At 28.8% G+C, this 9,890-nt stretch overlaps 1 protein-coding gene across 2 annotated transcripts in view; it reads right to left on the bottom strand.

Annotated features, from left to right (window-relative positions):
* The window catches only part of LOC106457585 (putative polypeptide N-acetylgalactosaminyltransferase 10), a 165,866-nt gene that overhangs the window by 153,906 nt on the left and 2,070 nt on the right, over window positions 1-9,890 (bottom strand). For both annotated transcript variants that reach the window (XM_013917026.2, XM_022383619.1), the window contains exon 2: window positions 1,512-1,601. The gene's annotated coding sequence lies outside the window, so the exon portion shown is untranslated. The remainder of the gene's footprint in view (window positions 1-1,511; window positions 1,602-9,890) is intronic.

Genomic DNA, 9,890 nt, shown 5'->3' on the forward strand with positions numbered 1-9,890 from the left:
TATATATATATATATTCCATGCTGTATTTATATATATATATATATATATATATAACTAGTGCATTTATACTTGTAGTGAAGAGAGAAATAAATTATCGTTACGGTGTTAAACGCGGAAAGTCGATGAAGCAAAGAACACAATAGGTCTAGTATTAGTAATATATTACACATTAAATTGCCCTTTTTTTATCATCATACCAAGTCCAAATGACCAATTCTGGTACTGAATGAAAGACCCCTGTGTAGCGTGTTATTTTTACACGCCTGTAACTTGAAATTCATAATGGACTAATTCCAAGAAATGTAGGCAAAACTGCTGTCTAATGTGAATTTTTTTCACATAAATTGCCAAAATCCTAATTAAAGAAATATGTAATTATGGGATGCCAGAACATTAAACTGGATCTAAATGTTACATATATATCCTTATACAATTTAATGCTTTTCAAAAACCCTTCATCTTATCACAGTATGTATATTTCCTCTTGTTAATATGACATATGGGGGTCACATTAATAATTATGCATTTTAGAAAATTCTAATACATTATTACATCTAATAAAGAGAGAACATAAATACTACAGCTATTTACATAATACCAAAAATTTCACTTTCACATTTAATTATTTTCAATACATAATTAATTATTAATGGGTCCATAGATACCATATCAGTTTTTTAAAAACATTTTTCTAAACTACCCAGTTAAGCACCAAATTTTCTGACAGGATCCCTAATAAGACAGAAGTCACGGAAAAAAATTAAAAATCCTATCAATTTAAAATTAATCCTACTAATACTTGCCAGGGTTCTGTATCTACTGTAAATTGTTAATGAGTGATTCCACACTATGTTTTTCATTGGTTCTTTACACTAAGTGTTGTAACATCAAAAAAATACTCAAAATAGTGCAATATGCATAGTCCACAGATAGTGGAAGGTATACAAAAATAATGAATATTAAGATTAACCACAATACTACTGTATATCTTGTTTATATTTACCCATTTATCAAACGTAGTTTCTCAGCTATCAAAATAAACATTTCATTTTCTAGCATTTGAAGTTAAGAGCTGTGCTATCCATGTACAATAACTAAAAATTTATTTTATAATCATATGTGGTATATGGTGAAAAAGCTCTTTTCAAGTCTTACAAGTTAAAACCAGGAAAATTACAGTAACTACTTACTGTTTAACAAGAGATTCCACTCAGTTTCAAACAAGGGTTAATTTTAAAATTTGTGAGGCTAATAAGTATTTTTTCATTTACATGAAGCTAATTTTCTATAGAACTTGTATTTGTTTTGCTATATTCTTGACACTAATTACTATTTTGATATTGCATCACAGTTCCACTAAAACTGCCCTCTATCAGCTGTGCTTCTCTGAGCTTCTGGATTATCATTAATTTTTGTTTTAATAAACAAACAAAATCATTAAACCCTCAATTCTACACATTAAAAGTCCTAATGTATATCTATAAATGGTCTGAAATATGGATGTTCATACCTGTTAACAAACTCTTATTTCTTCTCCCACTTTCTCTGTCTAGTATATGCAACTCTCAAACTTCTTTCTGCCTTCATGTGTCCAATGAATCTTAGTAAACAGATAAAAAATGAAAATAAACCATTTAAAATATTTTTTATGCTGACATACTTCTGTTTTCTTTCCTACAATTAAAACTACCAATGCTTTGTAGTAGCAAATGACGTAAATATATATATATGTTTATGTATACATATAAAATGATAAACACACCTTATTAGTAATTATTTTTACAAAAATATTAATATTTTGTATGAGAGACAAGTTTCTATCACCATTACAATTATATACCTTTATTTTTACTTGCAAAATGTGTGTTTCATATATAACACATGTACATACACTACTATCAGTTGTGTCCAGTACTCATCATTATACACATGAAGCTTACCTTCAGGCAGAAATGTTTTTCTGCAAACATGACTTGTTTTCATTAAAGAGATAAGACATTATAGTTGTGACACACATATTAGCAGCATAGATATACATGTATAAATATATCTTAATTTGTAGATTTTTTATTTGTTCTTCATTCATATTAAGAACCAAAATGTCAACCTCCAGTTTTTCAGAAAATATGTGTTTAAATGTACTTGCTTAGTAAGGGAATAAAAAGATCACATAATACGAAAAAAAGATAAGCAAAAGATTTATACACATAAATATTATGAAAAATAATTTACGTGTTAGCCATTTGTTTTCACTCGTAAGTTCTTAGAATTTACTACAGTTAAATATTAAACATATGGCTGAGTGTTTGGCCCATGGTAAAAAACTAACAGAATTTAAGGATTTATTAATAATAATAAAAGTGTAAAGAGAAAGTTATTGTAACCTCAGAAATAAATCTGCAGGACTTTCATACTTCACAATTAGAGTATTGTGTTAACTATTGGTTACCTAATCAGAGGAAGGATATCAACAAATGTAAATAATTCAGAGAAGAACTACTGGACAAATCTATGGCTTGAAAGATCTCAGCTGTGAAGAAAAGCTTTAAGACTAATGGACTTGTTCAACCTAGTGTATGAGAAACTAGAAGTAACTTGATTGAAGTGTTGAAATTTGTTAGATACTTGAATAGGTTACCTTATGGGAAATCTGTTTGAGTGGTGTAATGAGAACACTGAAAACAGAAGGCTTTAGAAGCTTGGGTATTATGGAATAATAATTACAAGCTTTTGAATCCCAGAATTCTTCTATGGTAAAATTACTCTGTGCAAAAATGTAGTGCTTGCCTCGAGTTTAAATTTGTTTAAACTTTTGCTGAAGAAAAGTATATATATGCAAAGAGCTACACTTATTTAGGGTAAATTATTTAGTGAAGGAATGACCTTCATGGATCAACTAACCTTCTATCACTTTGATCACACAAAATATCTGCATTACGCAGATAAAATGTAATAAAGGATAAATTAGCACATTTGCCCAAAATGGCACATAAAACATAGTCAAGGCACATCTAAATAAAAACTTGATTATGATTTATTTCCTGCAACATCTTGTGCAGATGCGTGTTAATTTATCCTTTATTCCTTTTTATCTGAACTGTTCTTAATCGCATCTTGCTGAACAACATTCTCTTATGCATCATGCTTATCAGTGTTTAGTTAGTTGCCACATAAATTCAAAAAAATGTATTTAACCATACTACAAATTCTCTATGACATTATATTTCATTGTTTGGTTAAACATACTTGCATGTTATGAAATATCAACAAGGTAATATGTAACATGAACATGACAGTTCTTCTCAAAATTAATTCATTAACTTAAAGCAAGTTTTCTTACTTAAAATTAGATGTATCACACAACAACAGAAATGACTAAAAATACTGTGTATATAATAAGGTTAAATTTTTATTGTTACACATCTGTAAAAGTTTTCCTTTAGTGTGTTTAGTTTCCGTAATGTTTCACTAATAACAAACTGCCATTAAATTAGTTACTGATTAATATGTGTTTTTATGTCACAGTGTCAGATACGGCTTTTTGTTTTATTTTGTAAAGTAACAATTGTAATTATTTTTCCCATGCTTTTAACTATTATTGTTCATTAAATTATGTAGCGAAACCACTACTATGGAAACCTCTCTTTTCTTTATAATATTACAAATATTAAATTTTCATCTGCAACAAATGGTACATTATTTTGCTTATTAGTATCTCAATAATCATAAACAGCATTTCCCTGAAACCATTTTTGTTAATCTGGGAAAGTTCAGAAGTGTTGTATATTTTATATCTTTGTCTTCACTGCCACTCCTACATATTGCAGAAAATGTACCTATTAGTACCTAAAATGAGGAATTTGAGTATTAGACTTATCTAAAATGAGGTTTTCATTAAAAATAAATCATACGCAGTACAAGTACAACATATACATTTTGAGAAATGTGAATGCTTATGTAAAACAAAGTTATTTCACCTAATACTATAGCTAACAACTAACATTTTGAAATATTTATACCTACTACTTATAAATTATACTACAAATAGGCCTTAACCCTATGTGTATCAGTTGGAGTGAACTTGCACCCCACAACACTTCAAATCCATATTATTAAGCACAGATTGAACCAGAGCAGCTGTGACACACAGTGCCATCCTCATTATTATAACCCTTTGTGGATACAAATGTATATCACTTCAACCTTACGTGTTTTGATTCCTATTTGTTCTTACTTATACCACATGGGATGCAAATGAGCCCCATCTTGTTTTAGATCTTATGACATAACCTTTTCCTTAAAACCTACAGGAAATTTATAGAATTCCATCCTGTGAATGTTCTGGAAATTTTGTGAACATTCTAGAAGTAGCTTGAGATACTATATATACCAAAGAGCAAACTCAGTTATCATTGCTTACTATGTAGTCAAACAGAGACTACTAATGCTGATTCTACTCATCTTGCTCCTAGGTTGAAAGTCATGATACAAGTATGTCTCTTAGAGCCATTATCCATGGGTTGAATGAAAAAGATATAGCTAACTAGGATAAAAGTAGTGAATCAGAAAGCTAAAATAATGTTCATTAAGTTGAAGAACAGTCAGAGGAAGAAAGTGACACTTCAGTTGACCCAGAATCAGAAGAATCACCACCACAGAGGTAGCAGTAAAGAGATGGTCAAGCTGCTGGCAATACAGCTTTGAGTCCACACATTCTGTAATAAAATGTTGTAAAAGAAATTGTATTTTCAAGCAACAAAAACTTCTTTGCTGTAAATTGCCTAAATATATAGTCATATCAACACGATACTAGTGCTTTTAGGCTGAGGGTTCAAACCCACTCCAGGTAATATAAAAAGGATGGAAAGTGATATGTTATGCAGAGATAATAAGTAGTTACAGACTAGGAAAACACCAGTATTTAACAGACTGACTTATTATTAATGTGATTGCACTCAAAAGCTTAGTTGAAATACCCTTTATAATAACAGTTAAATTTGATTTATTAACTTACAAGATGCAAAACACTAAAGTTCACTTTAGGTGCTACAATCAGTTTGATAGATGAAAAGATCTAGCATTAATCAGTTAAAGGCCTTGTTAGCGTGTAACTAATAATTGTACTTGAAAGTTACAAATTCACTTTTGCTTTTTGTTTCTTTTACAGGAAACTCATATTGGACAAAAATTACAAGGTAGAAATTTATAGTTAAAATCAGTTAATATTTACATTTCCACTAAATATCCCACCAAAAAGATTGTTTTAAACCCATGAATCCAATACATTTAATTCTTAATTCCGAAGTATAGCAATTTTCACATTGGAAAAAATATGTTTGCTTAAAATAATAGTGTATATAAGAACATCTATCAAATGGCATTCATTTCATTATCAGGATTTTAATATTGTTAAGAACAATTAGGTATATAAATTTTTTTGCCCAAGTTCTCCTATTGCTGACAGATTCAGAATTTGGTCAAAAGGGGCACTCAAAAAATATTTTGGCCACTATGTGGCATTTTAATATTATTATTCAATAAATATATTATTTTTCTATTCAATCAACTACAATATTCACCAATGAATAACAAAAATTACTATTAATGTTATGATAAGTACATTAAATATAAAACTGCTTTACTTCAACTTTATTATAAGTGTGGGAAGTATCTTCTTAGAAGACCATTTAGGATGAAAAAGGTCAAATGTGAAGTGCCAAACTAATTTCCTAGTCCTCGTGCTAACATTTCGTATCAAAAGTGTTGTTTATTTTATATGTTTGTTAAGCATTACGGAATTGAGATAATGGGTTAAAAAGGTGATGTGGGACATATTTCGGAAAATTTCAAAATAAATTATTTTTACTTCAAGATAGGCATGTTCCTAAAAAGAGGAAAAGGATAACAGAAAAAATCAAACTCAATTGGTTTACTAAACATGAAAGATAAATGAGGAATGATAACCATACATTTAAGAAATTTAAACTGACAGATAGGATGGAAAATTTACAGAACTATGGGAAAGAAAGTAATTTTCATTAAAAGAATTTCAAATCAAGAACAGTTAATAATGTTAAAATTATAAGGATTTTTTTAAAGTACAGTACACAAGAAAGCAAAATGTTTAAAAATGAGGAAAGGCCCTTGAAGGATGTTCATGATAAGGTTTCTTTTTAAGCCTATAAGATGGATGAATTTTTAAATGTCTCTCCACATTTACTTTTATACTCAAGAGAAGATATGGTCAGTATTCATGATCTATTACAAATACTGAAAATAGCCTGAATCATGTAGACATTAATCTCTTATTGGTTAAGTACAAATACTTAAAAATTGATAAAGCACTTCTGTGGAATATGATACCATATAAGAAAGCTAACATGGAATAAACTTAATTTCCTTGTATTCTCTTATCTTTTTCAAGAATGTTACTCATTATCTGGGTGATGGAAAAGGTATGGACTTTGCATACTTAGCTTTTTATAAAACTTTTGATTAGGTAATACACAGAAGATTAGCTTAGAAAATCACAAAGGTAAGTGTTGGAGAAAAACTACTTAATAAGATTATAATGCATTTTGATAAGAGAAAGCATAAAGTTGTTATTAACATGTCCAGTCAAACTGGATTCTTGTTATTAGCTAAGTATCTCAGAAGTCAGTGCTTTGGTCATTGCTTTTTCTTATTTACATTAGTAAATTGGTAAATTTTACACATGACATTAAACACTTGGACATTGCTAGCTGTATTGAAGATATTGAGGTATTACTGAATGACTTGCATCAACTGCGAAACTGGACAAATATCTGGGATGTGATCTTTAATTATAGTAAGTGCAAAGTAATGCATGCTGGTAATCATAATTTGCAAAAGACAATTAATACACAGGAGGGAACCCACTCCATAGCATGAAGAAAGGATCATGCCATAACAGTGGATAAATTACCCAAGTCATTGAGGTAGTGTTCCATTCAAAGTAGTAAAGCTAACAAAATCTTAGGCTGTATCTATAGATATATTGGTTACAAGTCAAAAGAGGTGATTATCTCTCACTTGCAATACTGTTATAGTCTTCTTATGTAGGAAAGGATACTGAATTATTCAAAAGGGTTCAGAGGACTACTAAGATAATTATTTGGATGAGAAAGTGTTTCTTATAGGGATATATTAAGATCTCTACACTTATTTTGTCTTGAGTAAAGAAAGGTTAGATATGATCTCATTGAATATTAAACAATTATACAGGGAATTGATAGAGTAATGGTCTCTGATTTTTTTTTGCTATATTCTGAAGACTAAAGCAAAAGGTTACAAGTTTAAGATTTAGAACATACAAGCTAAACTCCATTTAAGACACTTATATTTTTCTATCAGGGTGATTAGAATATGGAAAGAGTTGCCATCAGCAATAGTGAGGGTGACGTTTACAGGAGCTTAAGAGGGGAATTCATGATTTCCTAAAAAATAAAGGATAGGTTTAAATTTACTTTCCTCTATGGGTAGGTGTGCAAGGACAGCCTTGAAAGACCAAATGTTCTCCTGCTATCTGTATATTATATTCATATCTCTTAGCTATAGTAAGTACTCTTTCAACTAACATTTTTATTGTTCCAGTTCAATCAGCATAAGATCAAACAACACAAGTAGATGAAAGCCTTTGTCAGAAGCAGACTGCATACAAACAGCATACAAAGTCTAGTAAATACATTAGAACCAAGTTTTTGCTATAAGATTAATCTTTGAAATGTTCAGCTCTAATTTCCTGACTGTGAAATAACAAATAAACAAACCAGACTTGAAGAATTAAGAAATTTCAGATCATCACTTTTTGCTTAGATGATTCTTGTTATTGTATATATGTATAGTATATATACTGTACAAGATTCACAGTTTCAATGAAATTTTGTTATAAAAATCAAAAGTTTCCATTTAATTGAGTACAAATGAATATGCAAGCATGAAAAACTCTGGATAATTAAATGTAAACCTGATAACAAATGTTGATATTATGATCCTCACATTGCATCTAACATTTGTTATTTAAATATTAATAAGTGCTCACCAGTAATCCATTATACATGTAGACTGATCCTTATAATTCAATAGCTTTTAATTTTGACTTCAATGAGAAAGTTTCCAAACTATTTCACAATTTCTCAATTTTTCCTGTCTTTTTAGTTCAATGTGCAATTTCAAGGTTCCAAAGTATTCTAGATGAATGGATGTTACTTTTTCATTCACAGCATTAAGTATCCACAATATGCACCAAATACAGGATCTCATCAGAACTGAAGTTTCAACTTTTTCTTCAGAATATGCCAAAGAGTAATCAATGAAACTCCAAAATGTATATTGATAGTAAACAACAAGTTAAAAACAAAAATTTGAAAACTGTAAATACCATGTACATAAACAAGTACAGTTGCATACATGTACAAGTATATTACATGCACATTCTTATTATCTAAGAAAACAAAAGGAAAAAAACAGCTAGTTATGGAACATAAGTAATATTTGGGAAAAATAAATAATATAGACATGGTATTTAAAATGACTTGATCACATAACTAATTGTTTCCTTCTAGGACAAAGCTACCGGTTGGTTGGTCTTTGAAATGAGTTATCTTCAGACATGATGGATGTGGGAAATTTAAGTGAAGCCTTGTTAAATATTTGAATGAAAGGGCTTGCTTTGAATGTTGCATTTTTATTTTAAAGTGTAGTTTTATGGATGGGATGGCCCTGCTAGCCTTAAATTTTATGTTTCTGTTAACAATTGGCAAGGTTCAAGCCAGTAGACATTACAAAGAAAGGGAGACAGAATTCAGTATAAATTGCAGAATAAAATATAATGTGAAACTAAACTCTGATTACATGTGTTTTTTTCCCTCATATTCCTCTTAATTATTCTTTTACAAATTTAAATCTGAGATGTATAAGAACAGCATTTAAAATCCATATTTTTTTTGCAACAAGTAATTTCGTCACAATTTTTTAGGCCTGAAAGTCTCTTTATATCTTCAACTCAGATACTTGATACCACTTTACAACACATCACAAATTTTGTTCCGTCACATTATACCATAGCTCCTCCAAACAGTAATTATTTAAAATAATATAAGTTGACAGACATAGCAATATTGAATCGTTAAAGTTAAGAACATAATTAAGAACTAAGTTAAAGAAAAGAAATTATAAAATAATGGAATCTAATCACTAAATACAATTTATATTAATTATTTTATATACATGTAAACAATTATTAATGTAAAATAGTTAAAATACTAATCTAGATAATAAACATGTATTAAACGGAAATTATAATGACAATATGTATTACTAAATAAAAAGCACAAATGGGGAAAGAAAAGTTAGAAAATTTCATTCATAAAAATATAAGAAAAAATTGAAGGTAACATTAGTTCCTTAAATACTTTATATCTGTAGTCCCCCTTCTGCACTCATTTTCTGATGGGTTTAATATATGTACTACGAAACTGAAAGATTATAAAAACAATTTAAAAAATACACAGATAAAAACAAAATACAGTTTATAGCTAGTTCATGTAATTAAATATATTGTAATATAGATGGGAGTAAAACTGTTAAAAATAGTAGTCTATAACCTACTGACATTATATTTGATGATTATATAACAAATATTGTGTGAAAGACCACATTCCTTTGTATTTTTTTTCTATAGATTATGCCTAGCTGCATTTTTATTTGTTTTTCAAATATATACACACACACGCACATTGGATATGCATATTCACATATATATATATATATATATATATATATATATATATAGTAGTAGTAGTAGTAGTAATAATATATATGAAAAAAATAATAACTACTATACTATAATAATTATTATATATATATA

The sequence above is a fragment of the Limulus polyphemus genome, unplaced genomic scaffold, assembly GCF_000517525.1.
Source record: "Limulus polyphemus unplaced genomic scaffold, Limulus_polyphemus-2.1.2 Scaffold17, whole genome shotgun sequence".
In the NCBI taxonomy this organism is placed as follows: Eukaryota; Metazoa; Arthropoda; class Merostomata; order Xiphosura; family Limulidae; genus Limulus; species Limulus polyphemus.